This window comes from Gallus gallus, chromosome Z (assembly GCF_016699485.2).
Source record: "Gallus gallus isolate bGalGal1 chromosome Z, bGalGal1.mat.broiler.GRCg7b, whole genome shotgun sequence".
Lineage (NCBI taxonomy): Eukaryota > Metazoa > Chordata > Aves > Galliformes > Phasianidae > Gallus > Gallus gallus.
In genome coordinates, this window is record NC_052572.1 from 24,073,072 (window position 1) to 24,098,434 (window position 25,363).

Sequence of the window (25,363 nt, forward strand, 5' to 3'; positions counted from 1 at the left end):
ACCTAGTACTTTAAGGCAATCTGAAAATCTAGTATCTAGGTAGGAGAGGTATATACAGATGTACAAATAAGCAAACCTTAAATTTTGCCCTTCCAGGAACTCGATCTTTAGAATACATATGTTCAGATCATACCTCTTCTGGGCACATTAAGGTGACAGTTTAAAATAAGGGAAGTAGAAAAGCATATGAAAGTCAGACAAAGCATACATCCAACCTAAGAAGCCAAACAGGATGAGAAACAAGTAGGCTGGATTAGATATGCACAGCTCCTACTGAACAGCAGGTTTTGTGAACTCACTTGATAGCTACTGGAATCTGAAGTAATTAACAATCACTGTTTTTTCCACTGACAATCTTAGAGCTTATTTATTATTCAGCAAGAGTAAATGATGTTTCTGTGCAGTAGCAGACAGTAGACCTGATGTAAAATGGAATCCCAGAAGAATCTTTTTGTCCATCAACTGATTGCTGCAAGTACTCAGATTTTCTCTTAGCTCTACTGAAAAATAGCAGAATGTGCCTAGCATACACACAACATAATGTCCTGTCCCAGCTCAAAGATATCCCCACTGCTTGAACAAAGAGCTGAAAATTATTCTTTTCTAGGTATCTGCACACAAGTGCTTTCTGTGTTCAGGATGGCTGGCTAGGGAAAGAGCAAAAGCATCTATCCATCAGAAATAAGGGTGTTTTCTTTCTCCTTTGTAGACTGATTCTTTTGCAAACATGTTAAATGAAAAACAAGCTGTTCCTTTCAATACCACTCTGGTGGCAGATGTAGTTTTAAGATACGAGCAGCTTGTTAGGAAAATCCTGAGTAACTTAATTCTTCGTTTATAAATATATATGTTATTCTTGAATTATAGTACACTCCTTTGACACAGCTTGCTTTACATAAACACTCCCTCCACTCCATTCTGGCCTGCTTTGAAAAAAATATTTCCTGCCACCACGACATCATACTACACACACATCACATCTTGTGCTGCAGTAATTACAACTGAGCAGAGAAACACATCCTCTGTTATTGATCAATAAACAAAGAAACTCTGGGGAAAAACCTACACTTTGGTTTAAAGGAAACTCCAAATAGATTTTTTTTTCAGATCTTTTCTCACGTATTATATTTCTAAACTAGTTTCAATAAATATGTATTTTAACACTGGCGCTCCTTACTGGCAAACGATCAACTCCCACTCTCTTGTGTTGGGCATTTCGGATAATTAGATCTTCCTTATATGTAATTTCTTACAGCATTTCCACAAGATTCATAATCGAATTTCATATACAGTTTTTTCTTTTTAAAATTGAAATGAAGATATTTACTTACAGGGCACCATACATTAAACTTACTGCTACGTAGCAGTAACCACACACCTGACTTTGCCTTGGGGAATGTTATTAGAAAATGAGGGCGAGCAAAACTGAAGCACAGTGTTTATACTGCCACTCACTGCCATTCCTTTTCTGCTGTTTAAATGAAATGGCAGTACTGTATGTAAGAATAAAAATGAATATGTAGAGAATTGTAGTTCACTGGTTTAAGGAAAGTATCCTTCAGTTTCTCCCAAGTCCTCTGACAAAGTGACTTAATCTTATATTACAGAATAACTGTATGACAAGTCTTAATCCTACATTTCTTTTCTGTTTTCCAGCAATCACCACTGCCTTCATTGTCCACTTTCTTAAAAAACTACTGAACTTCTTTACATGATTTTCAACTCTGTAGCTGTCCTACTCAGACTCCTACAATGTATCTACATCACTGCAGCAAAATCAGTTAGATATACTTTTACAAATATAGACAAAAAGGCTACCCAACAGCCCCTTCATTTGCCCCACTTTGGATCCACAGCTCTTGCCACTCTGAAACTCCAATCTGTGTTTCAACACAAGTTTGCAATGCCAGAGTTTTGATAAAAGAATCCATATGTCACAGGAGGACAGAATTGTGCCACAGCAGCAATTAATCCCACTGAGGTTCCAGTGCTTGAAGCATGGCTTAATTTTCCTTTTGGACTTGGAACACTCGCCATCAATGACTTTAGATAGGAACAATTTTATTATACATCTCTTTTTATCATAAACAGTGTTCTACTGGCAATTTAATTCACCCGGAAATATCAGAGTCATGGATGCAACTCAGGACAGGGCTTGAAATAAGTATTTTGAAGAGGGGAATGCACTGTGATTTATTTTAGTTTCAGAGAGATTGTACCAAGTGGACATCTTTTGGACAGTATGTCCCTGCATGAGGAAGAGCAATATACGATCTTCAGTGTTCCTTAGTTACTGGCTGGTGGAACAGCAATGATGTTTTCTGTCATAATTGTGTACAAGGGAAATGAAGGGAAATCCTCCCCAGGCATAGAAGGCAGCCGCATCTAATCTGACCTAACTCCTTTTAAGTTGCAGGTCCACGATGTGATCTGGGTAGAGACTGTCAAACAGCAAAGACTTCTTTTAAGAAAGAGGTTTGCATTATGATAAATACAGTGTTGAGCTCAAATTCAACAGTCTTACTCGGAACATCTGTTTGTGTTCTAGTTACAGTAATTGGGAGCAGCAGGAGAGAAAAGCACGCTGCTCTAAGAGCAGAGCCAGCACTATATCACACAGGGAAATGAGGTGCACAGACTGAACATGTAGACTTATCTTGTACAGTGCTGTGCTTAGTACAGGTGGGTCAGCTTACAGGCCAGTTTTTATTCACTGTTTAGTTTTTAATACAGAGTACAGTGACAGAGGTGAAGTAATAAGAAACATGCTGCTCAGTTAATTTATCTTGAGGATATGCTGTATATGATATTTCCAGGCAAGGGTCAGACATATGAAAGTGTGATGGTTAGTAACAAATGAAATTCCACATCCATTCCCAGAGCAGCAGAACACAAGCTCATATCTGCTAGCAACAGGGGAGAAACAAATGTTCATAGACTTCTATTTTCCCCATCAACCCTTACTTGCTGTCTTCTGTTGCCTTTACCATTTTACAAGTGAAAAGACTTATGCCACAGCACTCTTTCACCTGCCCTGCCACCACGCCAGGGCTGCAGATCACCCCTCCCAAAGGAGGCCTGGAGATGGCAAAGCAGTCCTGGGAACAGACAGCCCTTCTCCCACATCCCACAGGCAGCACAAAGGGACACTGCCAAGCATTGCCTTTTTGGTACAAGTAGTAGCAGGGAAGAGGAACTGAAAAACTTCCTGTTTCCGTACATTAGAAACTCGCATTTGAAATCGTCATGCCACTTCAGTGAGGCTAAGACTGTCATTTCGGGGTTGCTTTAAGGCACAGATGACCACTGAGGTTAACACACTTCTCCTTTTCCCATCCCACTCTCTGCTGCTGATTCTAACCTGTGTTCTCCCTCCACTCTTTGGCAATCCCTAAGCTCAGAGGACCATGGGGTGAGTGGGACCAGGAACTGGACCTGCTGAGAACTAGTGCAACATCACCAGATACATGCATTAGCAATAGCCAGATTGGCTCCCTGGTCTGATGCACAGCTTGGCTGTGTGAATGAGTGCAGTGACACAAGGGAGGGAGCAGGACAGGATTACCCATTCTAGCACCCCCCAAAAGCATAGTTCAAGGAGCATCTTTTCTTTGCACTACCTCTGTATTCAACAAATGCACACACAGTTACGCTGATTTTAAAATTTAGATATGCATCTGATATATACAGCCATTTCATTTCCTTCTCTTTCTTGTCAGCCCAATTTCTAAATAGCCCTTGGTTTGTATATGGGATATTACATTATCGACATTACATCATTTTCTGGCAACTGTGGCAGGCCTACAACTGTGCGTCACTTTCCAAAACTAGGGGAGAGTCACACTGGGGAAGAACATGCAATTCAAAGATTTCTGTTGTCTGCAGGGGCTGTGGAGGCCACGCAAGTTCAGTTGCTTCTCAGGACAGAAATGCAGCTAAAAAAATTCCAGTACGTGACTTCAACAAAAAGGAGCATCCTAGAGAAGCAAACAGGCAGATGTATAGTTGTACAGTCTGAAAAAATGTGGCTACATAATCGCATGCTTCTGTGCACTGCTTTATTAATTTATTTTCAGTGCATAATACATGTGCAAGAACACAAGCTACAAGATATTTTACCTGCATTTTCCAGCTGACTTTTTTCACAGCTGATACCAACCTTGTGCCCAAGGAGGTACTGCAGCAAGTCTTCTCTACTCAGCCCAGCCCAACACTTCAATTAATTGAAGAAATAGGTGGAAAGAGATCCAAACCACTATGGAAACAATTTCTCATTACAGACTGTATTGGGGGAACACTACTAATTACCACAGAAGTGTTCCCAGTTCTGCACTGAATCCAGACAGTTATCCACCCTGAGAAGAATGTTTCATCCTTAGTCACTAATTGGATCTTGTTTGTAAAGCCAATCTTTGTTTCAAAGTCTGACACAGTTTGAGAGCCAGAGTACTATGAGGGCAGAAGATTAAAATTCCTTTCCACAGCTGTCAAAGACCCTAGAAACACTGTCCATACATAAAAGGATGGGGTGTATTGAGTTATTTTCCTTTTTATTTTTATTCTATAGCTTCAGTTAAAATCCTGAGAACATTTTTTTTGACGTGCATTAGAAGCAACTGATCTTATGCAACCACAGAGTCCTGTTCGAACTATTTATTAACTGGGAAGGCTAATTACACACTGAATCAGTCACCTTAAGTGCTATGCTATGCAAATGGTGGGTTTATTGAATATCTTTGGTAAATTTAGGAGAAAGCTATTCCAAGCAAGAACCATTACTGATCATTTAAGGTTGAAGAGCATACCAGAGCAAGATGCAGTTTTGCTGTACTGAAGTCTCCCTCTTTGGACTTTGACATTACCACTTCCTTCTCCAAAGAGATACGAAAAAAAGGAAATACCAGAAATGCAGTGACCAACTTTACTACATGTATGCATCTCCCTAATGTGACAGAACTCCAACTTTTCAAATCTTCTGTATGCTATCACTAAAATAATAATGGCCGCTTACAATTGGTTAATTTTATTTATATACAGCTTAATTACTTGGTATTCTTTTCTTCATGAAGTTAAGCTAACACCACTTTAAAAACTTCCATTTTACAGTATTGTCTCTCTCTATATATTTTAAGTCATCTGTTACTTCACCTTTCTGACCTCTAGTCAAAAAGATACCAAAGCTAGTCTGTAGTCTTTCATCTCTAGAAGAGAGCACAGCATGCTGAAGTATTTTGATCTCTAGCCACCAAGCACATGGATTTCACCCAGACAGACAGCACTAGTACAGAATTAAGACACATGTACCAAATCTATGTGAGCCAAGTCCTCAGTGGAAGCATATGGGTCAAAGCTGGTGCTAAGCCAGCTCTGCACTGTCCCATTTCCACCCTACCCCCATCAGGCCAAGCTGGTCATCTGGACAATGTCCAGTCTCATCTCCACTCCTCTACAGCAGTTGTGCCTCTGATGGAAGAAGCACACATCAGGGACTACACTGTATGCGCCTTTACAGCCAGTACACAGTACAAAACTTGTGTGCTAAGCTATAGCACCAGCTTCAATGCCACTTTGAAGAGGCACAAAACCACCAGGTCACAATCTACACTTCCTTCATTGTCTGACAGCATCATTTCACATGGCTTCAGCAACTGAAGGCATAGATACCTTCTCTGTGCCTTGGTTTTTGCATCATGTCTTACTACCAGAAAAACTCAATGTCATCGCTTGCTTTTTTTGTTGTTGTTACACGTGTGGAATGCCAGATCAGCAACACAGTGTTTATTTTAAAAAATAACAACTAGGAATGTGCCACATGTCAAGCTGTTTTATATCTAGATGCCTTCAAAGCTTTGTTTTTGAATGCCAGAAAAAGATATTCTATCACAATATGCTGTGTTTTCTTGAAGGGACAGAACAAACCTACCAGTGCAGACAGTTTGCCTTCAACAAAAATTTAAACAATGATTTCTCAACATGCATCACTGCAATGCCAGCAAACCCTACTGCTTCCCGTATTCTACAGAAAGTTATCCAATGCAAAATGCTTAAAGTCTGACAAATTCAAGGTCTGTTTTCTACGTGCTTTTCCAAAACAAATCAGAGACCACTGCCCATTGCTGAACATATTAATCTGAACATATAAAAATTGTACAGTAAACTAAAAGTAAAGTCAGACATGACAACCTCTGAAAAGGGGGGGAATGATGAGTCTTCTCTGCACCTGTAGAAGAGACTTAGGAGAAGAACATGATTCCCAGCAAAGGAATCAATCACAGGCTTCATCCAACCCATAGGGCACTCACTCCTGGCAGATGAAGTCTTTTACAGAGTAGCTTCCACACATATTGTCTGGGTACTGCCCCCTCTCCAGACAGCAGCACTGACCACCACGGAAGGTGGAATCTATTCAGAAACAACCACTATCATACCTACATCTAAGTTAAAACCAGCAACAGGAAGTTTCTGCATTTCTAATGCAAAGTCAGTCAGCAGGGCCACTGTTTGTTTTACAACCAGACTTATGTGTCAAACAGTTTTGTATGTGTTGTTTATTCTTTTACTGAAAGCCTGGCATTTCAGTCAAACCACTAGACTGGTTTGATCTGCTGCTCGCTCTATTAAATCCTCCATCAATGCTTACAAAAACACTTTTTGTCTGACTCAATCTAAGTCGTCACTTTGAGGACCAGGTCCTCATCTGCTCATGTGAGCAAGTATCTTGATTTCTTTGAATAATCTATTTCAGAAGATTAATTCATAATGCCAATGGACAATTTTTGGATCCCAGCATAATCGAAACCCGGAGAAATGCAGCAGGTTTGTGTTTCAGTTATGATTATTGTTAGCGTTAGATTTAAGGTGTGGTAATTCAGGATTCTTTGCACTGACAGTATTGGACACTATTCCAACAGGTTTTAGAGAATGGAGTTGTTTCTTCCAGCAGTTGCACTCTGTGAACACACAGGTGTGTACAGATGGTACACAAGAGACACAGCGTTCCTTAGGACAGAAGGCTCTAAGTTACTAATTTTTTTCCAAATATATTGAAGGAACACTTATAGAAACACTTCAGGCTGAAATTCAATCATGACTGACTTTTTTTATACATATGTCTAGACATTTTTTCTGTGCATTCACGTGGAATGCAGAAATGACTAAGAGAACTAGTCTAATTACTCTTAGGAGAGTTGAGTTGCTCTACTCAGCTGCTGCTCAATTTTTTTTTTGACTACTGCAACAAATAGATTCCGCAGCTCCATGGAGAGCAAAAGCTGTCATCCAGTTATAGAACAGTGCCTTAAAGAAGACGTGCATGCTCATACTTAAGTGTCAGAGTATTTCACTTGGAGGTTTTTAGCCGACTTGAACGCTTGTATGAATGCTTGCCCTTAGCATCTCCCCTACAAGCACAGGCGCTTCCCATAAGCGAGTAGATGACGATAGTGATGAGTAGATGGCGATAGTGTTCTGGAAGTGCTTTACTCTGCCCTCAGAGCACAAAAAATCTAAGCTCTTGGGCAGCTTGAGGTAAGTTTACATTCTAGCATTAAGTCTTAGCCCAGGATTTACTGCATTAACAAAAAATGTGAAACAAAATATACAGTATCTGAAGTTGACCATCTGGATCTATCAAATTCAGTGTTGCAGTTGTGTAATTCATCTACATTTAGTAGTGAGAACAAGCTAAGAACGGCTGCATGGCCCTTTCTCTACCCTTCCAAGTGACAAGCACATTCATCTGCAAACGATGCTTTCCAAAAACACAGCTCAGCACAGTCAGTGAACTCATTAAATGTTTTGTTTTTTAACACTTCACCTATACTTAAACCTCTCTTGGAAGTAGATAGTATTTAACTGCATTCTGAATAGAAGTCATTATAAATAACTTTTTATTTTGTAAGAACAGAAAAGTAATGTTTTGGAATAATTTCTCGAATTGAAGAATATATTTTTACTTCCTACCAGAGCCACAAAATGTTCTCTTTCCAAAAGATTTTCAACTGCTCAATAGTTCTTGCACACGGGGCTTTTCTGACATCCATTTCCGAGGAAGTGAAGGGGCTTGGCAACTATTTAACCTAGTGCAGTCACTCAGCTACACCAAAGCAATGAAGCCTAAACCATTTTGATCCAGAAGGAGGTACTGCAATTGCTGAGATGCTTCCAGATCTCCAGAAGCAGTCTGATGAAGCAGCAATAACCTTAAATACATGATTAGTATCTAGGGAGGAAATCTAGAGCCCAGCAGAAAGCTATTTTCATGAAGTTTTATTATTGCTTTTCCACTTATTGTAGGCAGCCTTTGACTCAGCCCTGTCATACAAGTACAGATCTCTGTGAAATGGAGGCCAAATATTTCCTTTCATTTTTTGACATTACACTCATGGTAAGAACACAAGGGAATTTACTTAAACACCGCCTAGCTAATCATAGCAATGTCTTACTAACAAGGTTATGATGGGTATGTGCAGTCATGGACAGATTCAGATGGGACAACAACCTAGAAATGTTTAATTTTAGAAATTTTTAGAAATGTTTAATTTGATTTCTAGATGCTATGAAAGCCACAAGCAGCCCTGTTCTTCACTGCCCCGCACAGTGGGTGTATCACACTGCTCCTACATCAAGTGCTAAGCAGAAATACCTAGTGAATCACAATAGCTTCCAAACTCAAGGACAAAAAGGCAACCATTGCTTCATTGCCTGAGACTTATGGGATGACGATTAGCAATGATCAACATCTGGTTACTATCAAATCACCCTTTAAGGATCATAAGAAAGCATCAGCTGAACTAGAAGTATCTGGTGTTTCTATCTTACAGTACTGCAACTGGGAAAAAAACCCCCTCAGTCTTCAATAAAACCTCCCTTCTGCTACCCACAGCAGGACCAAAAGATATAACAGGAGTTAATAATCCACAGGACAGATAGAAAGGAGCCCCAGAGTGCAAAAATCATGACTCTGGATTTGCTTTTCAGGGTGACTTCGTAGCTAAAAATAAATTCCAGGCAACAAGCAATATCTGGCAACAGATTTTTTTACCCCTCCTCACAGAACTGCCATCAGCAGGAACCAGGAAAAGGAGCTGTGCAAACAGAAATTAAGCCTAGCATACATGTCTGTTGTAAGGAGGCCCACATATAGCTTACTCCTTCATCTTAGTCTTTTCCTTGCCAGAATAACTTACTGTAACAACAGCGGCATTAAGCAGTATGCACAAAGCGGCAAACAACGTCACTGATTCCAAATGGATTCTCTTTTCTCGGGATAACCAAGGCCGGCAGCAAGGAGCACGGCACCTGGCTGCTGCAGGGCCATAGTAACTGCTCCCTTCCCCATGAGCCGCCTGAGCAGCTCCCACTGGGAAACCCAGAAGAGGAAAATCTCTCCCGGCTTACATCACAACCGCCGCAGATCGGCTCTGAAAGAGAAGGAAAGCTATTCATGTCGGGGAGGCTTAGCCCGCACCAAGGTCGATTTGCATGAAAAAAGCCTGTGCAAAAAAAAAAGACTACACCAAGGTGTAAGGCTGAGTGATAAACTCAGTTTCTAGCTGGCTTATTTTGACAAGTTTTGCACCTTTTGAAAGCCCTTCTGAACATTAGGCTGTGCAATGAGAATCAAGAGATGCAGATGGGCTTTCGGTGTCATTATAGTTGTTCTCAAGTGAAAACCGGCGTTCTGCACTTGACAACACGCCGTTATGGGGCAGGATGGCTTTAAAGGACACATATTGCACAATGATTCCTTTCAAGCGCTGTGTACTGGCAGATCTCCATCGCCTGCAAACAAGAAGTTTGACCTGGTGGAATGAACTTGTCTAGAATTTAAGATCTCATTAAAATATATAGTTACTGTTCTTCATTATTGCAAGAAGCTTAAAATAAGAAGGGAAGGTAAGTTAAAAGCTCTCAACAACTCCCTGGGCATGCAAGACTGCTGCAGCATTTATATCATTTACAAAATCAGGGAAACATTATTGATTCTGATCACTTTTGCAGACCTGTGCCTGCTTGAGACAAAGCAGGGCACATCAGTACAGGGTAAAGGCTCGCTGTCAGTTACACACTGACAGGAAGACTCGGACCTTGGAAAAGCAAAGGTTGAAGGAGGTGCAACCGTGGGGAAGAATGGGCTTTGGCTGTAACAGAGTATTAGGAGGGGAGTCAGAAAAAGACTGTCTTAAACCACTGATGAGACAAAACAGGAGTTATAGAACTTTAGAAGTTGGCTCGATCCTCCTCCCATCCATCCCTCAAAAAAACCAACAACCCCAAACAAAAACAAGCCACCCAAAACATCCCAGTCAGACTTAAAGCAGATTTGAGAACAAGCCCTTCTGGAAAACAGATCTCCCTCTCCCTTCATCCTTGGGATGCAAAGGTTAGGATGTACTTAACAGAACATTTCCCCGATCACATCTCAATTCTTTTCTTGCTGATGGCTAGCATCTTTTTATATGCTGCCTTAACTACCTGGATAGTCAAGGATTTGCAGCTTTCTTTAGATCAGGCATATCAATTTCTGGCAGACAGGAAAGACAACAGCTAGGAAAAGTCTTTAAAGTGGAGATACAGCAGGCAATACTTCGTTTACAGGAGCTGCAAACTGCATCAGTAGATGGAATTGAGGAACAGAGCTCTCATTATATTAGGATTCCCTAAAAAATGGAAATCATAGAAAACTATTTAAAAGGATATGGAAGAGCATAAAGAAATGCTTAGTATTCTTGCACAAATTATATTTCTGCTTCTCAAAGTTAAGCATAACTGCCATGATACGAAAGAAGGCACAAACTTCCTATGTTTTACCCAGGAAGTATTGCTTAAGTTAGCACAAGATGAATCTGCAGTAAGCCAGATGCTGAAGTTTTCATCCCAATGCAAAGTACAGGAAGAGAGAAACCACAGGACAAGAAATGGAACTTAAGTTCTACATTTGTTTCTCAGAGATGACAAATAGTGAGCCCGGAACAAATTCAAAGAGGGAGGCAGAGAGTGATCATAAACAGCTGACCCAGAGAGTACATCTTAATGCTTCATCTGGCCATTATTTTGGACATTTCATGGTCACCGACTACCCAGATAGTACAAAACAATGGTGAAAGCAGATTCCATTCATCGCACAAATAATCCAGCAGTTCTGATAACTCCTTGTGATTGTCTTCTCTCTCCATTCCCCAGCTTCCTTGGTTTGATAGCTTTTTTAACTGTGCTTCAGTAAACAACACAACTCTTAGTCTTTCAAGGATTATTTTGGTTAATGCTTTGTTTGCTTTTAGTGTCTTGGCTATTAAGCTCTTCAATATAAAACTATATTATATATAAGACTATAAAACCTTCAAAACAAGAAGTGCTATGAGAAAACATTTTCATTAAGTATATCAACGCCATGCTTTTCAGTCATAATTATTGCTGCAAATTATCTTTTGATTGTCAAGTATCTTGGATATAGAAACAGTTTGATCTGACGTTCAGAAGTTGTTTAATCTAGAGGTCAGTGGCTAACAGGTCTCACTGCACCCCAGGAGGCAGAAGACAGACACACAGCAAAGGGTCAGCAGACCCTGTTCCCTTCTTTGTAGCTACATTCTGTGACAAGTACATAGCTATCATGCTTTAGCAACTGCATAGCTAGGACAAATGCTGATAGTTAAAAGTACATCTAAACTACTTCTACAAAGCAAGGAACACAGTGTGCTTCAGCAGTTCGTCATTAGATGCAAATCACTGTTTACAACATGAGTAGACAAAGTTTAGAACTCAACATTTGGATACAGCAGAACAATGCCCTTCTTATCTCTGCAGAAGCGAACACTCATTAGCACTGGTTCTGAAGGAGGAGAAATGTTTGATTTTTGAAATTCTGTATTGGTGCAGTTCACAAAGAACTTTTTTTTTTTTTTTAAACCAAGACTGATTTATTGCTGTTCATAACATTACATAAAATATTTTCTCCCCAGAAGATAAACACAGATCCTCTAACACTGTATGTTGGAAGCCATAGAAAGCCCACTGTCAGGAACGCTGTTTCAGATGCTGTTCACCACGTTACATTACTACCTGCCACTTCCACCCATCGCTGTCATGGTACATCCAGCCAGGCCAGATGGGCAAAGGTGATATTCAGTGGTGTGAGACTTGCTAACTCTTTCTGTCCGCTCAGTAGTACAGCCTTATGCTCTTGTCTGTTCCTCACCCCACCCTTTCCTCTTTAAGGAAAAAAGGGAACACTTATTTTCAGTCCTCTAAGGCAGCTTTTCTCCTCATCCAAAAAGGCCCCCAGTCCTTCCTTCTCTGCTTTTCTGGCATCTCAGACTACTTAACCATGACCATACTGGGACAGGCATCCTAGGAGCGATTTGCAGAATTGTCTGGAGCTGCTCTTCCGCTTAGGTCAGCCCCACACCATGCACCCGTGGGTTCCCACCTTCAAGCCACATTTGCCTCCATTCTTCATATATTTCCTATCCTTCCAGCTCACTCTTACATTTGCCATCTCGGTCTAATTCCTGCCATAAGGGTCATTTATGACAGTCGGCATATTTTCCCAGAACGTACTCCAAGCATAGGGAAAGGGACAGGGAGAAACTTGCTTCAAAATCAGGAGCTGGTTTAATCAGCCACTGAATTGCAGCCTCCGACTCAAAGATACATACTGTCCTCACCCTCACAGTGTGCCAGTGGAACAAACATGCCTGTGTCCCCCACCAGATCAAGGCTTTCACCCAGAACAGAGCACTTATCTTTCTTTTTCCCTCCCTTACTGCTGATAAAACCATTTGGGTGCAATGTTATCAGGGGGAACATCTGAACTTCTTTCATTTGTTTCTTTTACCTAAATACATTCATCCCAAATATTGCTATTTCCTTCTCTAAAGCTTGTACTTTGACACTCACAATGACAGCAGTTAACCATCTGCCCTGCACAGTGTTCAAACATTTTCATTCTCCGCCTGCACGGCAGAAAGCCATGTGCATTACAGAAACGCCATCCTTACAGTGCAGTGTCTTTTATAGATACTGAGACAGGATATTCACTGTATTCATCCCTAATCTATTCAAATAGGTCACCCAGAGTTCACAACACTGCACAACCGCTGCCAGATAGGGTATCTGGAACACAGTATTTTCTCAAGTACTTTGAAAAAGCATTAAAAATGTGCTTTTTTGAAAAAGCACATTTAAGTGATGTGTAAGTCAGAATCTTGAGCTCTCCTGATTTATATTTATGTTTAGGTGTGACACCGTATTTGTGAAATGCTGTTCTAATTGTTCACATCTAACAGGAATAGGAAGAAAAATGGCAGAGTAAACATGATAGAATACTTTAGCCACTGGCATCAGGTCCCTGCTCTTGAAAGCACATTAACTTAACACACAGAAACAAGAGCAAATATTTGCTAGCTGCAATTCCTTCCGACCAGATGAGCGGAGCTGTTGCTGCTGACTTTAACAGGACAGGCACAGGGATGAACATGTGAACAGCTGAACCTAAGAGACTGCATTCCTAAAGTTTTCGGAAAAAGGCTATTAATGAGATCCTTAGAGACATGGGTGCACGTTTCCTTACAATGTACATCATGGAAAACTGTCAAGCCTGCTGAATACATGAGCAAGTCAAAGGAAACAAAGCTATCAATCCCCTCGCACGCACTCCGGCACTTTCCCAGAGTGGAGGAACAGGTTGGGTTTGCTACAAAGCACCTACTGAGTGGTTCTCACACAGCTTCACTCACAGAAGTGGCAGGAGTCCATCTGTGACTCCTGTGCAGGTATGCCAAGTTTATAATTCAAAACACTTCTTCCAGTCTCCAGCCTTGAAAATCCACCACAGGGCTCCAGCTCTCTCATCTATTATTTGCAGCTGTTTAAAAATTTCTGCAGATCAAGTCACAAGTCTTTAATTGTTCAGCAGGTTTACATCACAATAATTTAGTGAGCTCTAGTTCGGAGTCTTACCTTTAAAATAATTGAACACAGTTCACAGAGAGCACTGTAAGCCAGCACGGCTAACAGCAGTGAATTACAACAAAGGCTCATTTTTATCACCAGCTCAAGCACTTTTGACTCTTAAGACATGACCTCTATACAAGTCAGGATTGCACTTTAGACTCATTAAGCTACTTTCCAGGACGCACTATGTCAGAGTACTTCATCACGATTTGTGAATATGTGCCTTGAGAGAAACTTTCCAACAGATGATGCGGCAGGAGAAAAGTGCCTGAGGTTATTCAGTTTTTTGGCTCCTTGATCAGACTCCTCAGAGTAATACGGTCATCACAAAAACATTCTGCAACACTGACTCAATAGCATTTCAACATTTAAATGTCAGACGTGGATAAAAGCAGCATTGTGCAAAAGCTCTAACAACTGTTATTTTAGAAAGTGCTTTATCAGACATTACCAAAGCTGTACTTCTAAACAATGCAGTTTTCTTGTTTCGCTTGCATGCTCTAATGCTCCCCAGACAGAATATTTCTAGTAGGCAGCCCTGTGAAAGGATTCACTTCAAGGTGACAGCCATTTTACACTCAGCACATGGTTATTTCCAAAAGTGATGCACAGATCTCTGAATGTCTTGTGCCAGATATGTGGACACCCATAGATCAGGTGATGCATTTATGTATCCCCATTCCAAATACCTTGCTCAGCCCATCTTAACGGATGTTATTCTGCAGCAGGAAGACACCCCAGGCAGGGTACAGCTCTCTCCCCATTCTGCTGTGACCAGCCCCAAACCAGCCCCAGCCTCACTACTGGATGCCTGCTCCATCCATGCTGCACACTTCCCTGGAAAAGCAAGGGTACACCTATATGGGTGTGAACTGTTAGAGGCATTTAACAAAAGTCCTCTGAAGTGTTCTAGCCAGGTTGGCAGGGGAGGGCATGACACCTACCCCATACCCTTCACCTCACTATGACGGCCACTCTGCTCAGCCTGTGGGGCTGGTACCTACACACCCCCCATCCCACCCACTGCTGAGTCTTCCCAGCCCAGTAGGCAGCCTGAGAGGCCTGAAATGGCTAGCAACACAGCTCCCATACATTTCAATGTCTACCACATCCATATGCTGGAAGAAGAAATCCAGAAGTTAAGGGTTATCCTGATACTGGCACACGAAGCTGCTTTGTGTGACATGACTCATACTACATGTTCTGTTGCTCTTTCCTGCCCTTCTAAAGACAGTTTTCTGAAGTCTGAGACTTGAAACTAAAAGATAGCTAGAAGAAAATAAAAATGAAATGAGTAGTAGAGGAAGGTCAGGAACATTGTTCAGTTTCAAATGAAACTGAGAAGTGGGAGACCTAAAGCCAATATAAGGAAGTAATTCCTTCAGCATCTTGTTAGCACTTCAGCCAAGAGTTCAGTTCCCCCCCCCCCCCCCCCCCCCCGTCTTTTTTTGTTTGTTTCTTTTATCCAAAGAACTGAACCTTCTCACACCCACCAAGGGCACACAGCATTTAGTTTAACCCAATTAAATGTTTATTGTAGTTTGATACTCTGCTGGTTAAAAGGGGACTATCTTTTGTACTGTTCTTAAGGCTTTCTGGAAGGTCAGAAAGCCACTTTCATATCAGTTTTATTTTCAACATTTGTAGGGCAGCAAGAACAAGAGCAGAGGTCCTAGAAGACATTTGATCTTCCTTGGAAACACTCAGATGGTTCTTGCACTGTCTTTTAACCCTACTCCCAGCCATTCCCATAAGTAAGAGAAAGCTGGAGACTCAGTACATCCGGCACTTCCTTGTTTTACATTTTTTCTTGCTGCTGAACCATAAACCTTTTTAATGCTGCAGGCATGCAAATTTTTAATAACAGCCACCTTGCTTGTATCTTGAGTTACACGAGAGGCCACAGAGCACACAAATCATTAATTATTAATCTAATCATGTTACTAAAGTACCAGCTAAGCAGGATCTTCACAGAAGATCCAATTGCTCCAGTGTCACTCAGTACACAGACAGCATAGAAACAGAATATCCAGAGAGCCCTGTGAACTCTGCCTTGAGAAAAGTGGCTTCTTTTCAACATATGGATGTTGGCTGGAAGAACTGGATAGGTGTTCATCTTTGAACTTGCCAGGAACTATACAATTAATGAGAATTGAGCACTGCAGTTAAGGTGTCTGTGTTTTTAGAAGGTCTGTGAAGCAACAACAGAGTCTGACCACAGATTTTGAAATTTAGTGACAAATAAGAGAGGAAAAGTCTTTATTTAGAAAAGAACCAATCCAAATGTGTCTGTAGTACAGAAAAGGTCAAACACAAATTGCATCAAATAGTCTTTTGCCAGTATACAGATATTGGGTTTGATTTTCGAAAGCAGAACCAATATTAAACAACAGCTCTGCTGACCCTTGTGAACACACAGTGCTTCAGCAGCCCTTCACAGATTTCAGAGGTCTCAATCCAGCAGCTGCTGCCTCTTACCTCTTCCTGGGCATCTCATGTTATTAAATGCTTGTCTTGAACATAGAAGCACAGGTGTAATAATACCACCTGGAACAAACTCCTACTTTAGAAGTGTTTTCTCTCCTATTACTTCTCATTAGACAAAGTAATATTTGTCAGCAACCATCATGTGATACCATTTTAGCCTTGAGGAAGTGGAGAAAATGTTGAAATTGGAATCACAACATAAATATATTTATTTAAGCAGCAGGTCAAGGTCTCTGTCTGGGGGACAGAAAGCAGCAAGAATGTTAAGAAAGTATCTGCCAGCTTCATGAACTGAATACAGAGATATGCCGACATCATTCAGTAATTTACTTTCACGTTTCTCAAGACTCCAACTAAAGCATAAATCCTCCTAAAAGATAGCAGCTACAAAGCAAAGTTTTGATTTTTGCTTTAGGAAACAGCTAAAAAGAAAGCACAACTCAGTTAATGGGTGTATCGAGTTGATTGTTCCCATTTTCTGATGGACATCCACAGAACAGGGAAGTCCTAAAACCCAGCTCCAGTCACGAACCCCCTTGAACTCTGTTCCAAACAGCACAGCTGAGACCAGGATCTGGCGCTCCACCAAACACAATGCAAGCAAATCCCACATGACCAGCTGTGCATCGCATAAAGGCAGACACGTTCAAGCTAAATGTTCTGTGCTTTCCTTTGGCTATGGCAAGTGAGGTGATGCAATCTGTGGTTGGGAGGTTCTCAGAAAAGGAAGGCAGCTCAATTCATAACGCTTACCAATTCCAGCTTATTTCAGAGCTTGCTTTCTCTTCCAGAGAAAAGAGGCTTGGTGCAACCTGTAGATGTTTGATGTGTATCTTGGTATTTACTCAACCTAGAGAAACTTACTTGACAGACAGGTTTTAAAGGCACTCCTACTACAGATTGTAACTTAGTATACATTTGATTCTTTCTATACGACCCATGGTGAGTCCTTTGGGTGGGCAAAGTGCACATGCAAAGGAGCCAGGAGAGAGTCAGCCTGCAGTAGGTTTTCTCATCACTCCAGCAAACCATTCCCTTTCCCTTCTTACTCATAGAATCATGGCATCCCAACCCACAGGAGTGTCGACCACACCACGCAGCTTGGTGCCTTGCTAAGGGTGCACTCAATCCTACTGAGGATGTCACTGATGAAGACATTATAGAACATCAGTGCCAGTACTGACCCCACGGGACACCATTTCCACTGCTTCTCCCTATTGCTGACCATTGTAAAGTGAACACATCAGTGTCCTGGGCTTATCCATGCCATAACAGCATGATCTCTGCACAGCAAAGGTGCCTGAGTACAGCTGCAACTTCTACTGCTTTCACATATGAATTCTGCTTCTGCCACTATGACAGGCAGATGGTTGGGTTGCAGAAAAGAGGTGTTGAAAAGCACTGTTATAAAGGTAACTTTCATCACAGAGCTCATTTTACACCTTTATTTACTACATCTAACTTTATAAAATGCCACAAATCTCTTTGACAGTGATCAAATTTTAGAAATAACATGCAATAGATGGCAGAAGACTTCAAGCTGTCAGACTAGAATTATCATTTTCCTTGAGGGGCAAACAGCACCAGTAACCAAAAGCCTTAACAACTCAGGTGGGAGCAATAAGAACCAGAATCAAATCCAGGCTCTCATCTCCACTGCCACATAAAGCAATATGAGCAGGCCATTTCTGCACCTCAAGCAGTTATAGTACATATTTACAATTGCAAATCTATGATCCTTCTTCCCAAGGCAGGCTACATATTTGTCCTCCAAGTACCTGGGAAATTACACATGCAGTTAAACATCATCCTGCCAGAACAAATCTGTACTCAGTGCACACTGATAACTCATTTGTCAACACTTCTCTTCTTGACTCAAAAATGAAAGTCTGCAAGATTTTCCTGTTCAAGCTGGTAGAGTTGTTACAACTGCAACTAGTGGAAGACTGCTTCTGAGCTGGACCTGCCTAGGATTTACAGCTACTGAAACTGTGTGAAATCCTTCCTAGGTCATCAAACTTGAGATCAATCCTATTAATTTCCTGCCCCTCCCCTAGCTTCAAAATATCATCACATTTTGCCTCTGTTCTGAAACCAATTTCAGGCTTTAGTCATCAAGGAGGATGCAAAGTGTGTAGTAAAAGCCATGCAATGCACCAAGTGACCAGGGACATGTGTTGATGCTAATAGGAAGACAACTGCTACCTTCCTTTATCCTGTAGCTAGCACAAGATTAATTCTGAACACACACACACACACACACACACTGTGGGCAATTACAGCATGGATATTTTGGTCCATCGCCTACCTCTTAATGAATAGAAACAAATACTTTCATTGATTATTTTCTCATCTACACTGGTCTTTAATAAATCCTCCAATCACTTTATGCAAAAGAAGAGCCTTGGCAAAGAATACTTGTTGTTTGTGCTCTGAAGAAAGCACTCCTTTGCATATGCAGTTAAGCAAGTTTAATTAAGTTGTACTATCTCAAGGAAACATGCAAGTCACTGAACTTGGCTAAAAGAGTAAATATGTCACTTAAATTTTCCAAATAAATTCTTGGCTTAATGTATCTTTTCCCGTCAGTGTTAGATGTGGGATAGAAGAAATTACCCTGAAACCTCCCCCATGCTGTATGACAAAGTGCACGAGCAACAGGAAGAAGGAAAAAAAAAAAGAAATCAAGCAAAAAGTGAAGCACCAATGGCTGTTTTCGCAGCCCTAACTTGAACATGGTGGCAAGAACTTGAGGGTTTTATTTGGCCTCAAACAGAAGCCTGCACACCCAGCACTCATGCTGTGATTTTCACACTGTGATTTATTCCATCATTAACATGCCAGGTTTCAAAAAGCCTCGCCTGCTCTCAGATGTGTAGGAACAGCACATGACTTAATCAGCAAACAGTATAGGACTACCCGAAGTTTTACAGCAACAGTTAAACCTTCCAAACACCAACCAAAAGATGAATCAGTATCTTTCCACCTCCAAAGCTACTGTCACAGGTTCTTTTCAACAGTAACTTCATAGGAATTCCTTGAACAAGACAGAAATCAACTCCTCCATGCACAGCTCAGCCCTAAGCTTTCCTCTGCCATCGCCAACAGGACAGATGTGGAAGTTCAGGCTGGTGACATGCAGGGAACCCCATCTTAGCAGCCTTCTGCAGCCTGCTTCCCTTATTCCTTGGTAAGCTGCCTACAATGCCCTGATGATTCAGCTACTACTGATACCTTAATGAGGCCCCCTCAGGTTACATTAATATTAACTGGGAACACACAGGGTGCAGAAAGAGGCCATCTGATCTGACAGGCAGCTAGGCTCATGGGTGGAGTATAAAGGCAAGTTTGCTTCTGAGTCTCTCCACAGATCATCTAAATTGCAACAGAGAAAGTGAAGCAGAAATGAAAGTTCCATGTGCTATCGTGGTGAAGCTGAACTTAAAACTGCACCAATATGCGGGTGTCAGAGCCCAGAACTAGCTTCAAACTGGTTGCTTCTCTATTAAAAAGAAAAGCTTCCTTTTACAAGAGGTACAGCCTAAAACAAAAGGAAAGCTTTAGGAAAGAGCTGGTTCTGAAACGACTGTACTATTTGCTTTAGTGCATGTTATAGGTTAAGTGCTATACAGTTCAGTGTCCAGAAAAAAAAACAAAGGTCACATCCATCATTACTCAGCAGCATTATCCAACAACTATACAGGCAAAGCAGTGACCCATAACATGCAGGAATTACCTCAACATCCCAGTGTGCAGGTCAGTGCATGCTGTACAGAAGCAGGAGTTCTCTCATAGCAGCACAAAGGTTTCCCCCTCCTTCAGATCCTAATAGTAAGACTTTTCATATGCAAATATTGCTATCCAAGCAATTATTTGGACAGATTGATACTGCTGACACTTCCAAGTGAAAACTGCCAGCTCTATGACTATCTGGAACAAAAACGTGTTTAACTCAGTAACCTGCAATCTGCTAGGTGAGAAGTATGCTTCCTGATCAATAACTCTGAGGAACGACCTATTTCATGGACAGGTATATCACTGCCTATACAGCCAGATAAGATTCTTCCAAGAATTTAATCTCGTGAAGCATCATACTTTCAAACATTTGGCCTTTACAGAGCAGATGCTTGCTGATCTATTAGACACAAGGCAGAGAGAGGGGAGAGAGAACCCAAAGTTCATAATCTACCAGATATGAATGGGCTGCTACTGTGTGAAGAACGGTTTATGATGAACCCATGCAGACCAGGTTACCAGGAAGTATCCTAACATTTGCTGCTTGTGGTCAGTCATACAGACGTATTACAATTTTACACATTTGTCTCTAAGCACAAAACTTTAAAGACTTTCTGTAGCATGAAAGAAAGAGGCAGAAAACAAAGCACCTGAATTGCATTGATTCACCCATGAGCTCCCAGGGCTGCACACGTATTACCTGCCTAAACACAAAGAAATATCAGCAGGCAGCCTGGCCAACCCTCCTTTAATGCTAAGCCTTCATACGATATCTCCAAGGTGGTCTCCAAAGCAAACACCCACGGTCCCTCCATCCTAACAAATGGCACATCTAGACTTCTGTGGTGTAATGGTACCACAGAACTGTTAACTTTAGCTAAACCAGTTAAGTGCCTCAGGTCTTGACCTTTTAAGCATATTACAATGCATGTGCATTTTCTCACAACAGATTCCAATTGTGATCTCATCAGTGACCAATACTGCAAATAGCTATTGTAAACCAATTTAATAAAACCTACTACAATAATGGGGGCAGGCTTTGAAGTCTAAAAGGGATGATTTGATTTCCTACTGTAAAAATAAATTCTCATTCTTCTCCAATTCCATTTCGAGATTTCTCAGAAGAAAGTCCTACAAGAGTTTTCCTTCCCTGTCTTCACTGTCCTCTCATTTCAGTGTTTCACATGAGTCCCTGTCCTGATGAATGGATCAGTAAAAAAGTGAAGGAGGAATGCTGGCAGGTATGATTATGAAATTGCTGTAGATACTGTAAAACTGTTCAGTTTCATGCAGAGAGGCAAGATAAGTAAGATGAGGTATCCCATTGTGCAAATTGAAGCCTAGCACTAGAAGTTATAATTTCCAAGAAGCCAAGAAAAATAGTGCTTGCTTAATTATGGATGATTATAACCCTCATCAGCCACAACAGTTTTACTGTAAACTCAACTTGCATCACTGCCAAAGCTTCAATCACAGCTTAAAAACCCTCAGACCCATATTCTCATTCCCTGACAGGTAAATGCATAACTGCACAGAGACAAGCAGCAGCACAAGCCAAACTTGAGGCACAATCTGAGGTAATCTTTGGAAAGGAGGATTTTGTGGCAAGTTTTATCTGTTAGAATTTGCCTTATCCAATAAGGCAGCAGTGTGCAGCATAGCTGTTACTCATCCCCACCTTTATCTTTTAAAGGAAAAAAGAAAATTCCTAAATGGCACTGCAAAGGTATTCATGTAACTACTGGTAAGACTCTGTTCTAAGCATTCATGTTGACATTGCTCAAAGGCAGATAATCCTTATTCTTTATTTTATTCATCTCAGGAGTTTAAAGATACTGGAGACTGTTCATTTGCCCTCTATGTTTCCAGTAAGCAATAAATTTTCCTTAAAGACAAATATGAATATGTACATATGAACAATGAAAGCCATTATTTGTCCTCAAATGTGTGATTTTAGGCAGAAAAGAACCAACGATCTAAAAGGATAATTTCTTTTTTTTCCCCCCCAGTATGAAATACAACACCCTTTTCAAACATTACTCATCTCTACAGGTACTACAAACCTACTCATTGTGTTTAAAAAACAATTTCCTATGCTTATAACATATCTGTATACTTATAACAGATACTGTGCCTAGCACAGAAGGCACTGTTTGCAGAATACCAGCAGCAGAATTCTTGTTTCATGTTAAACTGAGATAGTTTTTATTAAAGCCAGTTGAAGTAAGTGTGCAAACATAGGTCTATAAAGCAGCAGCAGAAAGTACACATCCACCATTTTAATTAACTTCAGCATTTTGAAATGTTATTGTAAAACAATATTTTGATTACAAATATTGCCAGAGAGCATAGTTCCTTCCTTAGTATTGTATATAAAGCCATGTTTTGCCGCACTCCTCTGCTGATTATTTCTTATTTCTGTATTTATTTCTCTTCAGTATGGGTCAAAATGCATTGTTTGTAAACTGCTGCTCAGCTGTTTCTACAGCTACCAAGTGAATGAAAAAAAATGCATTGCTTTATCAATTTCAACTGTCATTGCTATCTATAGAGCCATGAATACTAGAAGATCCTTCTCCTTGCATTCTGTTTTATAGGAGGCAAAGGGAAAAAAAAAAAAAGCAAAGCTTGTAACTGTAGATAGACATCAAGTACCAGAGATGCAGTTCTCCCTCCCAGGTTTCACCCAGAAGGGCAATGGCTGCAGCTCCATGTGTCTCATAGCACAGGGCTGAAAGCACGACCCCGATGGTCCCTGCCCTGCCAGCAGCCTGGGGGATCTGCAGCCGCTGCTCCAGTGGGTCAGGCTGTGCCTGAAGCACACGAGGCCCTTATCCTGACAATGCAGCCAGCACCCCAGCCTTCAAGTGTGGATCAGTCCCATTTTGCCATAGCTTGAATTATGGCTCTGCTGCTCTCTCTGAGCTTATGTTGCTTTCCAGCACTGCTGGGTTTGTTCAGGCTCTGCCGTTACAAGGAGGATGCTACAGCTGCTGGAGTACAAAGGCCACATTATCAATGCCTTTCACTCTTCCACTATGTTACCAGCTGAGCACCTTCCCCACCTCAAGCTGCCCCCAGATCACCCCAACTCACATCACTCTCTGCAGATGAGAAGGGACAGGAACTGCACTGCTTTAAGATACAAGCATTCCTGCTCATTTCCCCAAGTTTTCATACAGACTTTTGCTAGGGTGTTTCCATAGTAGTGATAGCCCCCTCCAGGGCAAAGAATCCTGATGCAACTGAGTTATCCCCCAAAAGCTCGCAGTGAAGGGAAAAGTCTCCCTCACTCTCTCCTCCTCCAAGGCCACACCATCTATCTGACAGCATCCCCATGCCTCCATCACCACTAGCATCACCTTCTCCCCACCAAGCAATCTCACCCTCTTCCTCGCCTGAGCAGCCGTCACCTTGTGTTGTAAACAAACTCAAACCACTGACAGCGAGCAGTTCCTCCTCTTACTCATTTAGAAGAAGTTGCTTTTCCTGCCAGCTCATCACCATGCGCAGAAGGGCACCCAGCAGTGTGGTGCTGCTGCACTCACTCAACCTGTGACATTTCCCCTCAGCAGTACTGCCAGGGAAACACGAGATCTCCTATACTGTAGCACTCATACACAACTCACACAGTAGCACTGGCAATTAACATTAACATTCCAAAACTTGAGATCCAGAAATGCTTCCAGGTACCTAACAGCCCTGAAGTGTCTAGATAAGTGTTTGATGTGAGTCCTGTCACCAGTGAGCAAAACTAAGTAGTGTTTGGAATACCACTAGTAGCACAAATCCCTATGAAAGTAAATGAAAGAAATAGGAGGGGGGTGAGCAGATGCTAACTGAATTCACGAACTGTAAAAACAGTATCGCATTTGCGCATTGAGTTTCAAGGGTTACTTCAATTACTTAATATTCCCATCTTGTCAGAAGCCAGTAGGATGTGTAGTTGCAATAAGTAGAGGAGGAACCTTGAGTAATAATCAAAGCTTGATTCAGAGTGAGGTTTCCTGAGGCAGTGGAGATGATCCTCCTCTTAGCATGCCATGTTGGAGCCCTGCTGCCCCCCATCCCCTTCCTCTTGCCAGCACTGATTCTCTGTGACCCCCTGATCACACTATTCAGCTCACTAAACCACTAGAAAACTAACTCAGCAAAAGAGCTGCAGATTTCCTGCCAGTGTAGCCAGCTGACTCAGCTGACCGGGGGCAATCTCCTGCAACTGCACAGTGGAGGCAAATGGGAGCGTACAGAGCAGGGCCAGTGTCATACCACTGCCAGAGGGGATTAACACCCTAAACATGCAAACAGGGAAAACACCCTGCATAAAAAGAGGAAGAAAGAGCAAAGGAGGCAACACTTGCCACAGCAAATAGGACAAAACAGTGAATAGAAAGATGAAGAAAGAGGCTGACTTCTACAGCAGTGCCTCTAGGACAAGTTAAATGGCAGCTAGCTTCCCCCACAGCTGCTAGAAAGGCAGCTATCAGTGCCACACAGTGATTGAGGTGAGCACGGTAGACTCAAAGCCCAGTTCAATCTTCTGTTCTTGATTCCTGACTGAGGTACCCCAGGTTGCTCCATTCTAAGCATCCCATGATTGGCCACCACACTGATATTTTCCAGGTTTTATATCTTGTAATTATCAGTGTAAAGGTTTCGTTTCGCATACAGGAATTTCTAGGAAAGTCATCCAACTTGATCAACAGATGCAAAGCAAAGTGGGATGGTTACCAACAGAGCACCACAGGAGCAATGGAGCATGACAGCATCTTAGAAAATTTTGACCCATCTCTGAGTATGAATATATGTTTACAAATGATAATGGCAGCAGTTTGAGCTACTCCAAAAGCACAAGGATATTCCACCTTACTTTCTTGGTTGGTAATTACAAAAACATTGCTGAATTTGTTTTGAGAATGAAGAATAAATGTGATGGTATAATTGTGTAGGAGTAATAAAATCCCTTGCCCTTGCAGATCAGTACTGCCACTTCGGAAGAGAAATAAATGTGATCATTGCGCTAGAGGAGCTAAAGCAAGAGCAGAGTCTTTGTCTTACTGCTGTCTGCATTAGCCACACTACCAAAAAAACTCAGCTGATACAGATCATTAACCCAGTAAGATCCCAAGTGATGATCTGCCATCTTAGCAACCCAAGTCACTCCACAAAAGCACTGGCATCAAGA

General features: G+C 41.4%; 1 protein-coding gene across 8 annotated transcripts in view; it reads right to left on the minus strand.

Annotated features, from left to right (window-relative positions):
* The window catches only part of IQGAP2 (IQ motif containing GTPase activating protein 2), a 116,118-nt gene that overhangs the window by 69,909 nt on the left and 20,846 nt on the right, over positions 1–25,363 (minus strand).